Below are 23,799 nucleotides of genomic sequence, written 5' to 3'. Positions count from 1 at the left end.
CTCCCCACAAAATACGTGCTAATTTGCTTGCAGTGAAGATAGAAAGCATTTCATTACATATCACAAACTTCATTTATGTGGAATGAGTCACCAGGCCTTCTGAAAAGCCAAATGAGTACCTAATCTCTAATGCTGCCTTCAGCTATAACATCAATCCTCCCTGATTCCACTCATCTTTTATCAGCTATTCAGTTTCTAAAATTTTCCATTCTGTTACAAAATTGTGTTGTTCATCTGTCAAAACAGCTCTATGGATTTTCAATATTAACGCATCAGAAAAAAAAGCCCACAGTAGTATACTATTTTTTTATTAAAGAAAATTGAATCAGTTTAAGAAAAAATTATTAACTCTGATTTACACAATGTTTGACATAATTAACTTTATAAAAGTCATACTGATGATAATAAAGTCTGGGATACTAATCATAGGAATTATTTTCTGACTTGTGATCTGCAGAGAACATATTGTAAGAGGCATATGATGTATACAAATAAATCTACGCATATGATAAATTATTTACACAAAATATAAGTGATCTATAAGCTCTATTTTTGCATATAAATTAATAGAAGCTAACATCTGTAAGTTGTACAATTGACAACAGGTGCTTGAGACCATGTAAATGGAAAGCCTAAAATGTATGAGAAATTATTTTGGAACTGGTCAAATTGATCCTTAACAGTATTTTTGGCAAAGATGTTATTAAATGACTGAAGAAATTTTTGGTCACTTAAAATAATTGTGCATTTTTGTTCAAGTTCCCTGCATAACTTCAGCTGAGAAATAGTCAACTGAAAATGAGGAAAACAAATTTCACTATGAAATCAAGAACGATTCCATCTTTTATGCAACAAGCTCAAAGACAGGGTGGCTCATCCAAGATGTGCAAAACTCAGATTCTGTTCTTCAGTTTCCTAAAAGGACATTAACTCATATTGCTAAATTTTCAAGTCTGTAACCTATTGGCTATTAGTCTATAAAAGAAGTGAAAGAAAAAGGAAAAGGAAAAAAATTGGAACTCACATGTCCAGAACTACAATTCTGAACAGAAGTATACAAAATCACAGAATAAAAAAAAAAAAAGGTTGAGATAGGAAGGGACCTTGCAAGATTATCTGGTCATTCTTTTTGAATTACTCACCAGGTTAAGTTTTGCATGGAAGGTTTTTGCCTGTTAAGATTTTTGCAAGTTAAGTTTTTGGCTGTGAATATATTATGCTCCAGTGTATTAGAAACTGCACACAAGAGATCAAATTTGTTTTCCCCCAGGCAGAAAAGGGTTTCCTAAATCTAATTCCCGGTCCACTGACCTAACCAGAGAAAGAACCATCATATTCCACCTGATCCGTAAGGGCTCTGTCTTCTAATTTTATCTAAAAATAAAAGTTATTACCTTCCACGAGAACAAAATATTGCTATTTGATAATACATGGGTCATGTATTAATTTCAGTAAACAATATAAACACAACAATAAAATCCTTGTTTCTGTTAGATGTAAACTACTACAGCAATTTTTCAGCTGTTTTTCATATTAAAAAAAAATACCCTAGGGGTCTGCTGGTCTAGATGATTAAAAAAAAAAAGATTCAGCTTGTTACTGCAGAATTGAGAGAAAATATAATGAGAAATTGAGAGCAATAATGGTCTTGTATAACCACAAATAAACCATCGAGGGAAAAAACACTGAGAGAAACAGCAGCTTTAAAATTTGGGAACCCTTTCCTTATTTTTTCTTCCATAATGCCATACATACATACAATACGTATCATATTTAATTTTATCATTGACAATGAGTGTCTAAAAAGTTATTAAGATGTGTAGCCTTTTGACTGTCCTGTGGCTTCTTATAAGAAGGGACCGACACATATCTGCTGAAAACCAAGGTGTTAGAATGGGCAGGTTGCCTTCTTTAAATGAAGTCTTCTCTAGCAAAGGGCACTGGTAGTGTAACCTTGGATTTTAGACCATCCTTTTAGGTGGCCTAACTGCCTTCATAGCACCCACAAGGTGAGGAGATAAGCGTTAGGGAGGGCAGGCTGAGGAGATATCTCCCCTCTGTGCTCAGAGTATGAGTAGACCATGGGACACTGGTGACCTCTTGGTTACAGCAGAAGTACAGAAACCCTTGTGGTGCTCATTTTTGCTAGACCCAGGGCATAGGTCTATCAAGATAAAAAGAGTGTATCTGGCATTCCTGCCAACTGTGTTGTCAAATAAAAAGCAGATACCTGCCTAGGGCAACAAACACAAACACGCAGCAGTAACACATCCATGCTGTTTACTTTGCCCATCTTTGGGTGTATTGACAACAGAGTTGGGAATTAGCAGCGGTCACCAGCCACAATCTATTCTCCACTCCACAGCTCCTCTTCCGCTGTATTCCAGCTATATTCTTGGTCTCTCCCTCTTGGGACAAGACTCCAGAATTTTACTGGTTTTAAGAGTCCTTGTTCTATTTGGTTGCCTAGTCTGCATAGAAACAAGCATTTTTCTCCAAGTAAATTTTTGGCTGAAGTTTCAGAGGAGGCCATCATCCTGACAAAGTATTTTTCCCAGATACATACAATTAAATACATGGAAATAATGCTTGATTGCTGACTTACAACTTTACTAGAGAGTGGGGAAATACCATGGAACTAGAGTGGCAAATCATGGCTTTCCTAGTCTCATATTTAGGTGAGGTTCTCATCCTCTTGAGAAGAATATGGCTGTATTATCAAAGTCTACAATACTAAGTAATTTTGCAATATTCTTTGAACGTTCTGACATCCTGTTTCGCTTACTGACTGGAAGCATTTTGATAAGCTTGTAAGAATTCTATGGAGTCAAGACAAACTCCCTAATGTGTATATGCAGTAGCAGAAAGATGAGGAATGCACACTGTGTGTGCTGCACAGAATAATTACATATGTTAAATGAGCTCTTGCTAAAAGTTATGGAAGAGTGAAAGGGTGTATTGGCAAAGTTTAACTTTCTTAGCTTTTAAATGCAGACACTTCCTCTTATTTCTGATTGGTAATAGCCTGTAAGAACACCTCGAGTGAGAAAATGCTTTTCTAAGAGCATTAGCATTTAAAGAGTCTTTATTGATGGTCTGAAGAAGTGTATGTGGTATATTACCCTCTAAAAGTCGTGCTACTGGTTGCTATTTTTTACCTAATGTATTGATAATCAAGAAGAAAAACTGTGTTTTGATTTAAAAGCTATAGTCTTTCTTTTGTGTCAGTCAACTGCATTAAGATCATTTTGTTTTCGATTATCGTCCTTCATTGAGCGCCATTATCACTCATCAGCCCCTGAACAAATATCACACTGTCCATCTCCCAAGCAAGTACTATAATTACTCAATAACTGCAATATTGATTCTGGAAAACCTGAGTCTTACTGGCTGGCATACCAAGTTACTAACTCAGAATTTCAACTGAGGAGAGGTTTTTCTAGTGCAGTTCTAAGCAAGAGGTCACTCAAATTAAATTTAAAGCTTTCTTTACTTATTTGGCTCTAGTGTTGTGTTCTTTAATCAGATTTAAAATCATAAATGAACTGAAACGGTTTTGTAAAGCTTTGTTGTAGGTCTGCAAAGCTTGACATAAGCAAAAGCATGTCAAATGCTGCATAGCCTTTTCAGAACACATCTGCAATGTACTGTCAAGATATCATACTGTGAAACATCAAATCCCTGAAGATGCAGCCCAGAGCAGAGCATCACACAGTCATGCCCAGTATGTAGACTTTGCTTTCAGCTTCTCATTTACAAGCCTGTTCTCTCAGTCTTGCTTCGAAGAACTTTATCCTCTTTGCAATGCTTCCATTGGCAAGCTAACAGCACAAACCACTTCTCTAAAATGGAGAGCAATTTATTCAGCACTTGCATGTGGTAGGACATGGAATCAATTTTGAAGTCTTGCTGAAACACTCATACTTTTGCCAAATATTCTCTTGTAAATTAAAAGATCACACCAAAGGATGTTTGGGAATCTCACTTTGTAGATTTACTGCAACTGGGAACTGTAATGTGTACCAGACAGGCTTGGAGACTGCAACTCCTCAAATAAATTTATAACAAAGGGTGTTTGTACCTGAACCATGCTATTTAGAAGCTGCCTTTATTGGATGAATTTCTTTCTGATTTTTGTTTCTCTGAATGGGCCATTGAGTTGTTGATTGTTAACAGTAACACAATAAAATATTTTTATGCAAAAACAATGTGTAGGACAAGAGTGTATGTTTATGTCATGTCTCCAGTGATTCCAATTGCATCTTGGAAATTGCCGAATATTTGCTAATGTTGCTGTTATCATGTCACATCCATGTTACAAATTTGGAAGTTAGAAAGAAGCCAATTTCTGTGGTTATTAAAAAGTTACATCCATAAAAATCAGATTAAAATTCAGCTCTTTAGAACACTGAAATAGATTGTAGAATATTTTAAGTAATAGTATCAGTACAAGAAATAATCTATAATAGCTGAATACAGAAGACAAAAACTGAATTTCCAGTTAATTTCAGAAGGTTTTTGTATTGGAAGGTTGGCTTCATAAGACAGCTGCAACTAGAGAATCTTATACCACTGAAGGAAACTTATAAAGCAGACTGACACTACAAATTTACTGTGCTTTTAGATAATCAGGCATAGGACAAACAGAGCAGGAGCAGATCAAGTTTTATATACTTGTTGTTTTATATATAGAATCAATTCTTTACATATATTTTGAGCCCAGCAAGTTCCACACTGGAGAAGAGAAGGGTTGACAGAATTCATGCCTAGACTACAGATTCGGACTACCCTGGGCCCAGGTTTCTTCACTAGCTTATTTGCTCCACTGTGGCAGTATGAAACATGTGCATTCTAGAGGAGTGCAGCATCAAGAGCATCTTGACCAGCTCCCTTCTGGGAAAGTCAGACCTTACTCTGTTGTCAGTATGAATTCAATGTTGAGTCACAGACAAGAACCAGGACAAAAAGTTATTCCCTGTTTAATCTTACCATTGATCACCACTTTCCAGCTGAGCCACTGTGATCTTCCTTACTGTCCTGGAAATTAACAGGTATGGCTCCACCTCCCACCTGAGCCAAATATCTCTCCATGTGGCCCCTTGGAGAAAGGAGTGGAAGACTAAGTTTTGTCTTTACCACTAACTGGTATGCAAGAAGATGCAATTAAGGGTACTTACCTCAAAGGAGAGTGGTTCACCACCTGAGTTCTCTCTTCAGTGCCTAGCATGCAGTAGCCAACATCCTAGAGCTTTTCTTCCCCATAAAACTAAGGCAAATAGCCAAGTTTGGTGGGGTTTTGGGATTGGGTTTTCTTTCTCCTTTCAAAACCAGGAATAGGTGCTGTTGGTTTCTGCTTTCTAGTGAGAGAAACAGTACGATTTCTGTTCTCTGCTGCAGTGGCATAACAGTAGTAAGCTGCTCAGATGTAAAGTGACTTCTTATGTAAGTATTAGTGACCATGTATGTGTTAGCTCCTTCCACATTCTGCCAAAAACAATAACCAAAAAGAAACTATCTCAGTTCAAGAGCTAATCTGAGCAATTGTTATCACTAGTGCTACAAAAGGCAAGTCTAATTCTTGCTTTTGTAATGATGAAATGCATACCTAAATATACTCTCGTTTGGATGAAGTAGCAATACATTCACTTGGATGGCCAAATCCCAAGCCTCTGTTGTATAATATGGATGTAGGCAGAGAAATAAACAAAGTATTATTCATTATCAATTCCATTAAAAATTTTTTTATTTCTTCACTTAATTATTTTTACATCCTGATGGCTTTTCTGTACCTTCAGTGTATAGTAAGGTAGTTCATGATGGATGGTGTGAAACTCTTCAGAGCGTTAACATACCAACATTTCTGCAATAAATTACTGAATATGCATATCAGCAGCAAATCATTAAGATGTGTTACTCCAGCTGAATTTCTTCTGGACCTCTGAAGGGCAGTCTAGTTCCAAGCAGCAGCTAAGGTTTTCTTCACAGCAGAAGCTAGACAAGATTGCGACTGATGAAAAGTAATGGTCATAACTTTTGCAGGAGCCAGTAAGGTCTGATTTGAAGAGCCTGAGCTCAATAAATCCTGAAACATGTTGGCATCCACCAGTCAGGTGTAAAACTGCAAGCTCTAGCTCACAAGTTTTTGCACTGCATGCAAAACTCATCAAGATGAAGATGTCCTCATCTCTCATAAGTGAAATATCTCTAGAGCTCAGGAGCTTCCAAACTAGAAAGAGCTGCAAGAGCCAGAATACGCTTTCTACCACAGACGATAGCTGGTAATTCCCAGCATATTCTAGTTCAGCAGGAGCTGGGAGGAAAGCAAAATACTTCCAATGAGCCTGAGAATGAATAACTCATCTCCTGCTGAGCTCTTGCTGAGCTGAGAACCTTAATAAACATGATTTTTCCCCCTACCATTCAGGTAATATTAGAATTCTGTACTGTGCTGATAGGTGACCCAAACTCCTGCTGAAATCAAGAGAAATCTTTTAAGCTGCTTCAAAAATCTCTGTGTCAGGTCATACATCTGTGCTAAACCAGATTGTACTTTAAAACCTCCCTAACAGATAAAGATTTCTTAATTTTTTTCTTTCTTTCTTATCTCAGGGTATCACTTTATAGGAGAAAGTGACAAGATTTATGAATTTATGAACCTCAAAAGCACCTTCTAGTTCTGGGTAAAAATTCTCTACAGAAAAGGAATTGTCTTTTTAATGTTTCAGCTGATGTCTACAAACAACCTCAGAGCTGAAGGGCTGTTTTCCACTCAATATAATTTACATGAAAACTAAGGACATCCGGCTAGTGAGAGATGAGAATAAGACAATAAACCATTCAAATCATAACAGGACAGAGAACTAATCCAGTGCCGCATAAAATTGTTTTGTTTCTGTTCTATCAGTCTGTATTGCAATTCTACCTTGCACTCTTTATCATACAATTTAATTGCTTTTCTGAGTTTCCAGGGTATTTTTTTTGTTTATTTGTTTGCTTTAATTTCTACATTCATTAACTGGCTGTGAATGTTGGTTTTGGCTAGCTGCCTCTTTCCTGCCTTAGGGAGTATTTCTTAGTGGCTAACAGTAGGTGCTGAGTCCTGAAGTGTCAATTCAGAGCAGCAGAGACAGGTGGGCCGTCAGCAGGAGCAGTAAAGTGATACGCCACCATAAATAGGAGACTGTGGCAGCCTGCAGAAACAATCTATTTTCCTTTCAAACTTCAGGCGTAACAGCTTCTAAACTCTAAAAGCCAAAATGCATGTAGGAAAAAACTCCACCATAGTTTAGAAATCAATTTCTGATTTAAAGAAATTTTCCTGTTGTGATATGTAGGTATGTATGTAGGAACAGTTCAAAAGCAAGACAACGTGGTAAGTTGCAACACATGGAAATTCAAAGGGCTGCATTTGGCAAAAGCTTCTCCCCTCAGCCTTCCCCCACTTGGAGACAATTGCAAATGAGATAATGTTTCCTCTTGAGTAAATCAACAGTGATTTAACATATACTAGATGATAGCCTAGATAGAAAGAAAAAACAAATACAATATTATTTTAAGTATTATTAATATTATGCTCTCATTTGAATTTCATCGTTTTAGAAGTCTGCAATTGTTCTAAATGAACTTTTCTTTCTTTCCCCTTCTCCTAATTCTCACCTGCATAACCTGCATACATTACTTAATCATCAGTGCTGAAGGAGGGGAAAAAGAAGCTCCTCCACCCTGAAAAGAGAAAAGTTTTGTTTTCCTTTTTTCTTTAATGGAGTTTTTAAAGATATATTTATTATTTTCAGTATCTTTAAAGATATTGACTACTGTATTTCAAAATGCTAGTAAACCTTTGAATAGTTAGTAAGCATTGGAATAGTTAGTAAACTGGTGAGATTAAGATGGAGGATTCCCTACAGCTTTGTTATTAAAACCAGGAAAATATTGTTGTGTCATAAGCAAATATTCACTCCCTTACCTATAGACATTCTGGTTTGCTTGCTAAAGCAGTAGAATGACAGCTTTTGCTTTTCACTGAGTCCCTCTTCTATGTTCAAAGTGCACGATTGCAAAGAAAATTACTTTTATTTAACATTTTCATAGTGCTCCCCATGTTCTACTCCTGGCTGGGCTACCTGAGCAATTAAAGTTGCTCATAAATAAAGTGGCAACAAACAGGTAGCACTATGGCACCACCTAAACAGGCAGTGCCATTCACAGAGGGAAAAGAGAAACCATAAGAGAGCCAGGTGAACCATGAAAGACCATGGGGGAGATACCTGCATTTCACCAGCTTTGCTGCCTTGAACCCGTTATGGTCATTTGCATTTCTTAGAAACACTGGAAAGAACCAGTGTCTTTCCTAACAGAAAGAATTGTGAAACTCCCCCTGAAAAAGGCTATTCTGTCAAGTAAAATAAAGAGCAAGGGATGTATCAGCAATTTTCTTTCATAAACACAAAACAAAAAACTTCATCAAGTAGTAAAATGTGACACTAAAACTCCATCATCTTGTAAATTTACGAAAATTTGCGTCTGAAGATTTCTGACAGTTTCTATGCTGTTCCCAAATAGAAACTCAGGAATTTCTTTGATATCTTGTCTACTTGAACCTATTTATCACATGAAGTCAGAATTCACTCTTCAAATGCAGCAATAATTCCAAAAATGGACCACTATATATAAAGATATTTTTGTTACTTAGCAGGACCCAAAGAAAGATAAAGATAATTTGTAACAGTGATACTCCTCTTGTAAATTTAAAGTAACAGAAGTAAAAATAAGTAGATATTCAGCTACAGAACATAAGAATCGTTTCAATTCTGTGCAAATATAATTCTCAAGATAGAATGGACTTTATTAATTGAAACCTGGCTTCTGCTATTCAGGTTTCTTTTTTCGCCTACTTTTTTGGATTTTTTCAAAATTAATACTCATTCCCCAATGTAGCTATAATAACAATGGTAAAAAACAAATCATTATGCCTGGTGCTTGGAATGTTAGAACCTTGGGATAATTAGATACAAGAGCTTAAATATTTCCTGCTCTGGTTGATGTTGAACTCAGCATCATTGCATAAGAGCACTTAATTCCATAACATAATATTTCATCTCTTCCTAGAAAATAACTGCAAAGGCAATAAGAGCTGTTACAAAATGTTGCTGTATTCTGTTAAATTAGTACTCCATGCCATTCCAGACCTGGCAATTCACTGATGTGTTCAGTGATTCTGAAATAGTGATTGAGTACATACAGTTCTGAAAGAGTTTCTGAAACACCTTTAGAGTACTTTGTGAAGCATTACCCATAAACATAAGTTCATCTACTGCTATTAGTCTCAGAGAAAATGCTGTTATGTATAATTTCTGCAATTGAATACACAGACTTTCAATTTTCAAGTTTCTTAGATAATTTTGCTGCATGAAAGTTAGTGAAAATTTGCAATAGTCGTCAATGACTGTTCATGACTAGAGTGCAGAAAAATATCTCACATATTGACTATTGATCAGAAAGCATAATATAACAAATCTTTCACTAAAATTAGTCAGACATCCTAGTAAAAACAATAAACCCAAACTGATTGTGACAATATCACACCATAAAGATGTCAAAGAGAATTTATTCATGTAAGATCTATGCAAGTCTTAAATTGACCCATGTACTACAAATTTCACTCTCCCTCTCATTTGTATATTCTTGTATTTGAATGCATTGTTTATTGCAGCAAGTTTTCAAATTATAACCTGTGATTAAACTGATGAGAATTGATTCTCTTCATTTAAAATTTTTCTTTTAGCTAAAAATATGGGTTCTGATAAATAAATGCAAAATAGATATAGGCATCTGGCTTCTAAAAAAATAATATCTGCCTTTAAAAAATTTACATTATTGAAGTATATTTTTAAACTCACATCATAGCTACTTTAAATAAACCTTATTGGGCTACACCCAAAGATTATCTATATTTGCCCATGCTGCCTTCTTCTGAAATAAATGTGTAATAAACAGTAGTAAATACATTTTTGGTTTGTGTTTGTTAGAGTTGTCATATATTTCAAACTAGTTCCAAGATATTTGGCTCTCTGCAATGCAAAAATGCTTAAGAATTTCATGGGAAGGAGGATGCTACAAAAGGTCTCAGTTTATATGATGGCTAAAAGAATTAAGACTAGTGGTAGGTCATGCTGGTTAGCAGTACCAATCTGAACAAGGCCAGTACACTTTGAAAGGCCAGGTTGCAGATATATGCTGTAAGGAGTTAAGGATCATGAGACACTGGGCACACAGACATGGAGAGAGCACTTCTGTTAAAACTCAGCTTTGTTTTGGATTCTCAAAAGGACTGGGTGAATTTATTAGCTCTCTATAAACAATCTATAAACATCAAAACTAGAAATAGGAAAACCAATTTTTTTATATTGTTACTATTGGAAATAAAACTTTCTTGCAATGGGCCATTTTATATTCATAGAAATATAACAATTAGATCACTATAATCAGCAACCATAATTTGATGTATAAAAATTTAATAATGTCACATTAAATAACACTTCACGCTGCATACAAACACACAAGTTTTTAATTGATTATTGTTCTTATCTCTGCTTCTCTTGTTAGTAATATGTCTTATGTATCTAATATATCAGGAAGTCTTCAACACCTATGTTTCTGACATTTATTTTAAGATGCATATAAAATTATAATAAGGCTTCTTTAGACAAGGAAATCTAACAGAAGCTCAAGACCATCAGATAGTAGATGACTGGTAAGAAGGGCTTAAATTGCACAAACACACTTTGAGAGTTGCCAGTGCCAGTGACCTCTGACACGCTGATAAGGTGGGTTGGAAGCTGCTGCATACATAGTAATAATGAAAAGAATCAAGAAAGCTGCCATTGTTCCCTTCTGGAAGAAAAATATCTTCATTTCCTTTGATTTTAAAATTTTCAGCTTGAACTGTTGGTTTTTTAAGATAGGCCAATACTGTCTGAGAGATAGAAAATGTCTACCCAATTTCGTTGTATAAATCTTTGGTAAGCAGGTGTATTTTTGACGGTTTCAGAGAATTAATGACGACTGATACAAAGGTAACAAAATTAGGCGTAAAATTCATATAAAATATTCAGGGAATCCTCCAGGAATTTTGGTCTTCAAATTATCAAATACTAGTAAGTCTATACCCAAATTCTTCTGTGGTCAAAAGGACTAATGTAAGAGGAGAACTCTATTTTTAAAATATTGTTTAAAAAAACTCTATGTGTGAATGCCTAAAGCCTTCTGAAATTGTGTGGTAATACTCTGTTTGTCGTGGACATCTCAACTGTGATATATGCTGTGACATATAATGGTAATGTAATCCTTTCTCTTACATGGAGAAGAATGTGGAACATTTCACATGTTTTCCAGTGGGAATTTTTTCTTTCTAAAAGGAAATTTCTACACAGTAAACATTTTCTTGACTTAGAGTAATTTTTTCTGGGTGTTTTTCTTCTTTGTATTTATTTTTTGTGGTCTTTTTCCTTATTTCTTTTTGGTTTGGTTTAATTTTTTTTGGGGGATCGAGCTGAGCAGTTGCAAAAAAAAAAAAATCGAATGCTATGTTAACAGTCTAACAGCTCATCTGAAATGATCTCAGTAATGTCTGTAACCACAGCATTCTGTGGCTGCAGGTGGCTGCCTAGAAAAGAAACAATGCACCGTGTGTACTGTGTGTAGCTTTGAGATACGTCTTGGGAGGTCTTTGTATCATGCCATGAAATCCAGCCTGGAAAAAAGACTGAAGCATGTGATTCTAACCTAGGGTTCCCTAGGGGGTCACAAAATTGCATTTCCTAATGTTCATAGTTGGCTAAAAATTAATAGTTTTCATTCAAAAATGTTTTGGGCTTTCATTTCCTGCCAGAAGCTTAAATATTATACAGGACAGCAAGAGAAAAATAGACAAGATTTATTTATTTAATTTTTTTTAAATTAGGTGCTTTAATTTTATGTCACTTGGATATTACTATCCCATGAGGAAATCCTTTGCTACCTGCTTTATAAATCTTTCTGTCCACTTTACATCAAAAATATCGTAGAGTATTATATTTTAAACTTTAAAAGGAAAGAGAAGGGTGCTTATAGAGTTTAACAGTGAAACAGAGGAAGGATGTAAAAGTTGTTTTACAGAGGTAAAACAGAGCAATTTCTACTACTGCATTGCTGGGACTCTAAGACCAACGTTTGGAAGAGAGTTTTTGTGGTATATGTAGAGGATCAACAAATACATATTCCTTCTCCAAAGAGCTTACCATCAAACTAGAAAACAATTTGCCAAGATTAAAATAAGTAGTATGTGGTGCCGCACAAAGTAGTAATTTCAGAAATTTTGACAAGTGTTGCTAAGTTATTGGTACGTGAAAGGAAAAGAAGTTGAAGGAAAAATAGGCTCCTTTAAAAAAAGGAGGACTACTAAGTTGTGCAACATTAAACATAGACACGAGCTTGGTGCCAAAAGCAAAACCCTGTTTTGGGTAATAAAGATGCATTAACTTCTGGAGTGGGTGTTATGCAAATAACAGCCATAAGAAAATGTGATGAACTGTGAATTGAGTAAAAACTTTTAGATTGTTTTTACTGAATGCGGTGTCCTTAAATAGGTGTTGTAAGACACTGCTTAATTTGTCAGAGAGACATCTCAAACAACTTGTGACTTGTCCTTGTTTAATAGTAACAGGCAAATCATCACCATCTCTGTTCAGGATGTCCTGAATTCCCTGCAGGTTGACAATAACTTTATTGTTCTTTCTCACTCTGAACTCCTAATACACTAAGGAAAATATTTGGATTAAAAATATGACATGGAAATTCCAAGTTTTTATTTTTATTATTTGCCAAAAAGGAAAGAGTCCTCCCATTATTTTATTGTCCTTTTTAAGCCGTGATTTGTCTTAGGTTCACTCAAATTTCTTTCTTTCTATTTGATATATCTGGCTAGAGATAAACTTTCATCAAGACCAACTTTCTCATCTCGGTACAAAATTCCCCCTCCCTAAAAAGTTAGTTGAATTACTGCTGTAGGAGCAAGTACTACAAGATCCTGGGTGCTGTATTTCTCATTGGGAGAATCTATATTGTGTTTTTAACATGGACTGGTATTAAAACTTGATTCATATAGACATGCTTAGGAGAAAAAACTGGGCTTAGACTTGTCTCAATCACAGAGTGGTTGAGTTGGAAAGGGGCTTCTGAAGATCATCTGGTCCAACTCCATCACTCAAGCCAGGCTACCCAGACCCAGTTGCCTAGGCCTGTGTTCTGACAGCTTTTGAATGTCTCCTTCCCAGGTGCAGGACTTTTTACTTCTCCTTTTGAAATGCATTAAATTCCTGTCCACTCTTTGTACAGGCAGCCCCTGAATGCTGCTTTTTGCTCAAGAAAGTTTTAATCTTGGCAGCTCTAAAGACCAAATTTTCTGGTCATTCCTAGAATGTGTAAAGAATATGCACCAATTTACTCTACCCTCCAACACAGCTACAAGGCTCCAGGAGCTGTTGGAGAGAAGGCAGAGTGCTCTATGGACCACATACTGTGGCATCTACTGTGACTGAGTGTAATGGCTTTAAAAGCCCATCAAATCAATTATTCTTCAGGTCTGTCAAGTTTTATCTCCTTGTATAATCAATGCAGAGAAAAATAATTAATACTACAATAAATGAAATAACTATAATTCCTTCACAATTATAACTATCCCACATACAGGAGATGGTTTGAAGACATTTTAGTCTTTCCATTAGAAGCCAACATACAGAATCTGATTGTTTTTAATTATTGATCTTTGCCCAGTCTTGTGCTGTTTTTTGGAGAAAAGAACAAATTCCTGATGAATTATAAGTCAATGAGAGATGTATTGTTTGGGATATTTTTTCTTGTTGTTCTTGGAAGTTCATTGCTGGTTTGGGCTTTGTAAATGCATAAAAATTTCATAAAGCCTATTCTAACCTGTTTCATATATTAATTCCCTAATGGCCGCATGATGCTTGGCATATAAAATCCTGGAGGAAGGTTTCTGAAAATATTCTGAAGGTATTTTTCTCCTTGTAAATGAATATTCACTTCAGACTTCTTCATGTATTTTATTTCTTATTTGCCTAAGCTGTTTTTTAATGTCTGCTAAAAAAAATTTGTATCTGAAACTTAGGGCCACTGTAGTTTCTCTTCAGCATTATTCTTTCTTTGTTTTGAAAGTATAATTTAATGAGAATTACATTAAATGAATTTATTTAGAGACTGTTAAATTTGGTCCAAGAGTCTTAAAATTCCTTTGCTGGGCTCTAAATTTCCTGCAATGACAGTAGAATTTATTAAGTAAAATATTCTTCTGCTCAAAAAGGGCACCACTTGGAAGTTCCAGAGACATATACTAAATATGATTCCTAGTGATTTTTATTACATGTATGCACAGATACCCCCAAAAACATATGATGAGTGAAAACTTTGTTGGCTGTTGTTAAAATGCCAAAAATATAACATAGAAAATAATAAAACCAATATAAATTGTTATGAAAGACTGAAATGTTATGGTTAATAGCTTAAGCATGGTTCTGAAGGATTTTTGCTCATTATGGCAAAACTGTATAAAGAATACATGAAGTAGGGATATTTTCTGTTTAATCTGTCTCTGTCACACTTTTTCTTTCCTATTTTTTTAAATATTTTTTTTTTTATCTGACTCTCCAACCAGCTGTATTGCTGTTGTTGGAGAAAACCCTCAAGCAGTCAACCTGAGACAGAATCAGCTTTTGTGCCAAACAAAAATATTGAAACCATAGGAAATATTGAATATCGTTTGGTAATAACAGAGGACTGGATTTTTGTACCTGGTCTCCTTCCTTGTAGAACTCACCTTTGGCCTATTCCCTGTGTTAAGAAACACAGCTGGTGCAGAGTCGTGCTGTAATGTGCTGAGGGTAGAGGTGAAAAGAGGAGGGAAGTCCCTCACTCATAGGAGGGAGCTCTACTCTGAGTTCTGTGGCTTAAGTGCTACTTCTTTTTCTGAGCTGTGACTAAAAGTACAAATTGGTACACTGAGTATAACTTAAGTGAAGAAAACTGAAGTGATGGACAGTTTTATCACATATATCAGAACAGTCTTGGGTCTCCAGCTACAAAAAATTTGAATTCAACTCTTAGGGGGACAGACTGGTGTATCTTGAAATTTAGTTTGCACAGCCTGGAAATTTGTAAGGTCTATATAATACTATGTCTGATCCCAGAAAATCTGTTTCTTTTGTGGCAGAAGCATACTGGTGCACTCAATCATACTTGAACCTGACGACTGGGGACAGCTTTAGCAGAAAAAAAAAGCAAAGGAGAAACATGACACTAGGTCAATTCTGACAGCTTAAAACTCTGGTATCTGAAAAACCAATGAGATCATATGATTTCTCAGAACATGCAGTGGATTATAGGAGAATACAGCCTGCAGGCACACTCTTTGGATGTATGCCCAAGACAGACAACAGCATATGCTCAAGCACAGGGACATCCGAGCAGTGGAATAGAAAATAGCTGTGTGCTTATCATGAGATGTGGGAAAGCAGACAGGGGCCTGTTTTCCCTAGAGGTACTTCCAGGGGCTGGTGTTTGTTACTAGGTGGTACTGGTGCTTGGAGCTAGTCTTCCTATGCCATTTACGTACAGAATGGAACATACAAGAGGAGCACTGGATCACCTTGGAGCAGCAAGTACTCCCATCCAGTAAACACTGAAAAATGTTAAGGACTAATTAATCGTTTTGATGGATCAGCACAAAATGGTGGGATAGGTGGTCATGTAATTGTGATTCATTTGAGAAAATGCCTGGTGACTAATGACCCTCATACTCCTACATCTAGCTGTGCACTGCAGTTGTTGATGTTATGTATCTAATTCTGCAAGATGGAAAGCCCAATTTTTTAAAGGTGTGCTGAGAGATTTTCCTTTTGCTTTGTATTTGAATTTCTTGTTTACGTGTAAATTTTTACTCAGCAGAAACATGAGAATTTTCATAAGGGAAATATTGATGTGTTTTCTTTTCAGTTTTATGCTCTAAAAGAACAGTATTTTAGCTGAAGAGCATACCTGGCCTTCGGTATACATAAAAGCTAGGGTTGATAAAGCAATGCATTTATATTCTCAAAAGGATAGACTTGCAAAAGTAGTCAGGCAACACATATAGCAAAATGCAGGGATGAAGTTCTGCTTCTTGTGCAAAGGTAGAGCTACCTGCCTGAGAGAGGGTTTCTCAATGACCAGTAACTCAAAAAGCAATTCATTTTCAGCAACAAATTGTCATATACATTCTCTTTCTCAGATCTAAAATTAAATATCTGCGCTATGGGAAGTGCCTCCTCCTGCTAAGAAAGAACAATTAGTTGTCTGTCTATGCCTCACTGCACTACTCCTTGAACATTCCGCAGGTTTTGTAGGGCAGAAGAGGAAGCAGTGAAGCAGGATATGAAGATTTCAGTCATTCAAATGGAATGTAGACATGGGGTTCTTTAATCTAGGATTCTGAAACAAGTTTATAACATACTGTCAATGTACCTGCTGTCCATAAGCCACCAATTGTGCGGAGTGCCTAAAATCTCCCTAGTAGGAAATAAAACCTTCTTTTGGGGATGACAGCCCACACATATGCTTTGAGCAATCCAAATTCAATTACTCAGTGGTGTGATACAAATTCACATTTCCCACCTCACCTAAAAAAGATCTTTAGCTACAGGAACTGCTAAGAAGCTCTGCAGGATGTACTCTTAACCCAATCTGTTAAAGTGCTCTACTTGTGTGGCATAATTAAAAAGACTTGTGAGCCTGTCTCTCAAACTAAACAAAAACTTGGAGTGCTTATCTGGAACTCTCTTTACAGAGAGTACAGAGGTACTGGTCTCTGAGCTAGGAGGGTAAAAATATACATAAAGTATTGTTCATGCTCTTTATATTTTCCTTTAATATTTCCTATAAAAGATTGTGCTATAGTTAGCTGAAAATAACTGGTCTTTTTTATTACCACTGTCAATGAATATATTGTTTGCTATGTGTATTCAATGAGTTCATCAATACAGCAAGCAGAATTCAGACTAATTTTGAGGTGGCTGTTGTGAAATTCAAGATGATGGAAGAAAAGAGTAATATAAAAGTTATCAGTTGTCAGGGTGAAAGGCATACACTAACAAAAAGAGAAGTTTTGCTTCCCCTGCCACACTGGACCCCTTCTCTACTGCTTAGCAACGGATAAGATGCCACTTCTTTTGAGACAGGAAACAGAAACAGCAAGAAAGCTGCGCACAAAGCTGGTATCACTGCAAGTGTCCTGTACAGCTCATTGGTGCACGGAGATTTGGCCTATAATGAAGTTATTTGCATTCACATGCAGGCCCGGCTGTGTGGACATCAGTCCAGACTCTGGGAGCTGTTGTTTCACTGAGTCAAAAGAAATTTGCACATGAAAGCCACATCCGCATTACTTAATGCTGCAGCTCACTCAGGATTGCCTTTCTTTTAGACCAAAGCAAATCTAAACATATGATTAAATCTTCAGAAGATTTATTTTGTTTCTTGTTGGTAGCTGCTAGACCTGAGAAATGGTGAACAAACTGTGCAAAAAGAATTTGAGGACGTGTTACTCACTCTCATCTCCCTTACTGAGCCACATAACTGCAGAATTCTTTCAAATCTCCCCAGCCAGGTTTTCTGCCAGCTGGCAAGGTGAAGGCATTCATCTTTTCAATATCTCCCATGCCTCTCCAATTTAACTGCAAACGTTATTCTTATGTGCAACTAAGATTGAAAGGAACAGGCATGCCTGGTGTTAAACAGTGATTGCACTAAATTGAAAAAAACTAAAACTTGCATCACTGTTGGATTGATAATCCTAAATTAAAAGTTATACTAGAAGTTAACTCTGGACCAGAACATACATAAGGCTAATTAGCCACATGGTCAATTCTTTTTTCCATCAGCACAGAAGTACAAAGTGCCATTTAAGGTTTCTCAGTTGTAAAAATACATTAGTGATTCTCCACAGATTCTGACACTGATACAATAATTTGCACTTGTTATGGAGGTCAACCTGCCACCATTGTATTTCTGATGTAAATTTATTTTCTCTCTCAAATAAATAAATAAAACATGGAAGGAAAAGCCTCAGTGTAATGTCTGGGGACTTTAGTCATGAAGTCTTTGGCTTATTCACCAGTTACAGCCCCAGCACTGACAGAGCAAATTCCTTTACAGGATCCTGTTAATGCACTTCAATCCTGACCTGAAAGAACCTTTATGGCTGACAGGATAGTTTAATTTTCATGCCCATTCAATCTTTGGCCTCTGCATTAAGACTGCCAACAGGGGTGCAAATTAACACCAATTATTCTGATGTTTTATGTACTGGGCTGAGAGCACCAACTCATTTTACACAGGCCATCCCCCAGCTGTCAGATGTTAATGACTTTTGGTTACTTCTGTCCTGCTTCAGATTCATCTGAGTAGCTCAGAGTTGAAAGTATCTCTGTTTCATTAATAAGAATCTGACCTGTACAACCCTCTTATCATTCCCTTTCACAAATTCAAGTGTAAATGTTTATTTTGCCATTAAATAATAACAAAAACCTAGCCTGTTGCAATCTCAGTGGATTTATGCCGGTATAGAATTTAACCTAGTCAGGTCAGTTGCTTTAGACATGGGCAGAATATTACACCTCAAACCTGGTCAAATAAAGGAATATATATGTATATATATTCATAATTTTATTTCCTTATATGCTCAAACGTTTTATTCTGAACACTTGTCATTTAAAAAACACTAGTATAACAGGTGAATAATGTGACATTTTTTCTTAGGATGGAGGAATAATAAAAGCATTTTTTAGCAAAAAGTTTATTTCACATTCACTATGGAAATTATTAGTTTAGGATATTTTCTAACACTACTCAGTCAGTGCTGTGTTGTGTGGATGCACCTTTCCTGTACCTCAGAACATGGGTGGCTTCAAGGTGCCCTTTCCTTATAACTATTAACAAGGATGACTTGTGCCCAGAATAGTCTCTGAAGAAGGTGATAGAAGTGCAGTTTTGGGGGCCACTGTTTCTGAGATCCTCCTTCATTTATGTGACAGAGGTTGAGTTTTGCAAACTTATTATCTAACAAAGTTGTAATACCTGTTGAGTGCAGTGTCAAGGTGTGGGAATGACGAGTAACAGTACAGAATGTACAGCACTGCACAGCATTCAGCCTCATAAAAGTCAAGGCAAAAAAGAGAAGATGAAGAGGTTTCTAAAGGCACTGTGCATACATTTGGGATTTACTCATCCTAAAATGTTCTGTTATTTTAGGATTTTAAGAAGGTATGGAATATGTGCAGTGACAGTTAGGACCTAGTTGAGAGAAAACAGCCAAGCTCAGTGACTGTATGTACCGAGCTTCTTTACTCCAGAGAAGTCTACGGAGAGACACTGCAACAGTCCAAGTATTAAAAGGAGCTTAATCTGCTTGCTATACCTGTGGTTGAGATGAGAAATAGGAGTTCAAATTGAAGTGAAGGCTAATTTAAACTTCAGAAAATCCACTCACAAGGCATTTTTAAGAATACTTTAGAAAGGCTGTATCAGGAAGGTAAGGAAACACCCTAGATGAACTGAATGTAGATTCAGTTACCTGTCTTAGAAAATTAGATTTAACAAGATAAACTTTGAGTTGCCTAAATTCCATTATTTTGTCAGCTGACTATAATGAATGAGGTAAGATAGCATTGCTTACAGTATTATTTGTCCGCAGACAATGTTTTACATCCAGCCGTATGACACAGCTCTCTCTTTAAGCCCATGTTCTAACTTAAATGTAGTCCCTAGATCAGATAATCTTATAGAACAAACAGGATTTGTCTCTAAATCTGAGGTGCTTATTTCCAGAATTTACTGAGTTGAATGTGGGTTTGTGCCACAGAAGCCATGACTACTGCTTCTTTCAAAACCTCCCAGAAACAGAAAATCACTGTTGGATATCTTAGGTTACTCCATGGGTTGAGACTGAAGGGATAGCCACCAGGATGGAAACTTTTAAAATGCTTTGATACTCATCCATATCTGGGGAGAAAGGCTTGAAGTGGTGCTGTTGGTCACTAACCATACTAAACCTTAAGAACTGAAAGAGGTCTCTTCATATCCCACCTCATGCAGGAGATAGTCTCTAAGACTAAAAACTTGCACTAAAAATGGGTGAATGTGCTTCAGGTTCCACATGGCAAATTTGCTTGGCACTAATGCAGTATCTGCAGTAACTATGGGACATATTTGAAAACAAGCAAATGATGAAATGTTTTAACTGTCATTCTGATTAATTTAGATTTTATTTTATGAGGTATGTGGGCAAAATAGCTACCATTGGATTACTCAAATCTTATTTATTGAACATTAACTGTTCCATAGATAATAATTAAAGTTCTGTGAAACAAGTAACAATAGTTTTATAACAGTTTTTGTATACATATACACCCTTGCACTGTATCACTTATGGCTGCAGAAGAATGCAGCATACAATTTTGCTGTGTATAGAAATACAGAAAGAAAATATGAAATAAAAATTAACCATTACGTTTCAGGCATTAAACTGTGTTCTGCTATCCTTGCTCCTTCCTTTTTTTCTTCTGCAGCTTTTTAAGGTATTGTAAGAAAAACCTAATGAATAACATCAGTGGTGCTTCCCAGTGAATATATTGAATATATTTGTAGAATACATTTGTAGAATTCATGGTATCTCTGGTAGCAGTCTTGATAATAACTCCTCAGCTGTGACACAAGCTTCCTGACTTGCTCTAGAATAAGAAGACATGGTAAAAGCCTTTTTCACTGTTTTCAGCATTTCAGACTTCAAAGTATAAGGTTTAATTATGGGGCCACCTCAAGCAGATATAATGCAAAGCTATGTTAGATTAAAAATGTAGCACAATGTAGTTGTTTGCAAAAATATAATTAGTATTCAGCCTGATGTTCTCCACTGTCTTCCTCATAATCACAAGTACATTTCCAAATGTGGATGTAGTCATTTTTTATGCTTCTGTTCCTCAGAAGTATAATAATGCACATCACAGCAAAAAGTAACCCAGCACTCCTTGAAATGCTTCAAAAGAAAATGGGGACACTGATAATCATTATTTTTGATCATCCAAAATCTCCAGCATGTGTAAGGGCTGCTTATTTAGAAACAAAGCACTTGGGTGTTGAGTTTTCACATGCAGCAGGAGGGAGCAATATGGATATTGCAAACTCTTTTTAACTTAAGAGGTCAAGTTTATAATTAGTAATAGTTTGTATTGCAATGGGATCTGAGTATTTCCAAGTCAAAGAGCTTCTTTTAGGTACTGTGAGGGGTAAGACAACAAGAAAGCTCTTGCCCAAGCAGAATAGGAAAATATACAAGAGAATAAACATTTGACAGTAGAAAACATTTAAATAGTAAGACCAGAAAGTGCCACTAAAAATTTACTTTCAGTTTTCTTATTTCTTTGCTGCAGCTACAACTAGAATTTGTCCCTAATAAACTCACTCATCTCTATCCTGAATCCAGGCCAACCCCGAAATCTGTTTTTTATGATTTTTTTTAGTACTTTTAATGATGCGTGCCTTTGCATGCTTTTTAGAGCCAGATAAAATTATCATCTGGATTTTTCCATCTAAAAAAGTTGTTCTGAATATTTAGGCATACTGACTATTTTGTAGGCTTAGAGAGTCTTATCTGAATCTCTAAATATTCTTTACTTCGTTTTTGAGTTTTCAGTGATAAATCCAATAAATCTCTTAGGTATTTCCTTCCAGTGCTTCTTTAGTAAAATAAATAATGATTTTGATCAAGGTTAACCAGCAAATTTCGTGTAGCTCTATGATTATGAAGCTTTTGTGAAAGTTTTACAACATGAATCATTGATGAAACTGTTCAGAGACTGGGAAATACTTTTTCAAGGTGGATAAAGAATGATAGCTGAGAGCTGGAGTTAAAGCATATGTATTGGAGAGTAATGATGCTTTACCAGAATTAGGCCTCTTCAGGATTTTTTTGGTAATACAAGCAAAACAAATGCCAGTTCACCATCATTTTTTCACAGAATTAAAAGGCATCGGAAGCAACAGTGTTAGGGATAGTCAATAAATCAGTGAGAATTATCACTATCTATCAGAAAATTCAGAGGCTTTTTTCCTTCTTTAGGCTTGCTACAATAAATACATGGGATATACAGAAGCCCACTGTATAGCAACAATAAGACAATATTTATTTATCATAGCAACAAATGGAAAACTGCTGTAATGGATTGTGCTAGTATTTCAGAAGGAATTTGCAAGAGTACCTAACAAGAAGTAAATCAAATAGCCCATCCAGAGCTGGTCCATAGAATTTTTCAGATTTTTAACTGAGGTTTAACTCTAGCCAGTGACCATGAATGAATTTTCCCCTTTGCAGCTATGCAAGATGTTGATATGGAGGTAATGATACTGATTCAGTGCCCTGTTTGTTATTGTATTGGGTCTGGCTGAGATAGAATTAGCATTCCCCACAGCCCTGACAGTGGTGTGCTCTGCACTGGTAGCTAGAGAGGTGTTAATGGCACACCAGGGTTTTGGCCCCTGGTAAGCAGTGCTCACACAGCAGCAAGGCTGGCTCTCCAACATCCCTAACCAACAGGCTGGGTGCGAGCAAGACCTTGGGAGAAGGCATAACTAGCACACCTGACCCAAAAGCACCAAAGGGATGTTCCAAAGCACATGACTACAGTTCATTTATAAAAATGAAGGGAAAGGAAGAACAGGGTGGGGAATTATTGATTGTGGCCAGCATCTGTCTTCCAGAGCAACTGCTACGCATATTGAAACCCTGCTTCCCAGGAAGCGGCTGGACACAGCCTGATGATGAGTAGTAGAGAATAAATATTTTGTTTTCCTATGCTTCCATGCACAATCATTGCTTTTGCTTTATTAATCTGCTTTTGTCTTGACCTAAAAGTTTTGATTTTTTCCATCTTATTTTCTCTAGCCCATCATTCTTAGGAGGAGTGGAGTTATAGAACAAGTGTGGTGGCACCTAGCATATAGCCAAGGTCAACCCACATTTATTAAGCTAAAAAAGAATACAGTTTTTGTGTTACTTTTCATATTGGAGAAAATTAATTAAGGTATGTTCAGATTCTTAACTATACTTAGGATTATCAAAAAGAGTATATATCCAAAATAAAAATTATCAGGTTCTCTTTTCTGCTTATGATTTCTTTTTAAGCAATAAAATTGCAGGGCTCTGTATGCCAGCTGAACTCTAAGTAGATTATTCAAGTTCTATTTCATTTCAGAAATCTTGTGTCCAAGATGTTAACCTGGAAATTGCTGAAAGTAGACTTTGAAGAGACAGAAAGTTGACTGAAGAGACAGAAATCCCTTTGACTTTTTTATTTCCTTTCAGTAAGGAAGCTTTTGTAACTTCTGCTGTTTACTTTGTTTTAATCTAATCATAGGAACATCTGAAAAAAAAATTCAGGAGAAATTAAAACTGATAAAAAAGTGTCTGGCTCAAAACAAAGTTTTAATGTCTGTAATTTAAAAATTCAGAAGGAAAAATGTGAAAAGATGTTTCCCTTTTACACAACTGTGAAGTGTTTGAAAGAGTGCATGAATATGCTGCAGCACAGTGTCCAAAAACTGAGTAATGGCACCACCTGGACCCTCAAGGCTGACTCATGTGTATGGCATTTCTTGCTTCCATTGGAAGGAACACATCTCTCTTAAGTACAGAAAGTACTGTTTTTAACTCAGGAA

Source organism: Melospiza georgiana, chromosome 6 (genome assembly GCF_028018845.1).
Source record: "Melospiza georgiana isolate bMelGeo1 chromosome 6, bMelGeo1.pri, whole genome shotgun sequence".
NCBI classification, from domain to species: domain Eukaryota; kingdom Metazoa; phylum Chordata; class Aves; order Passeriformes; family Passerellidae; genus Melospiza; species Melospiza georgiana.
This window is presented reverse-complemented; position numbering follows the sequence as displayed.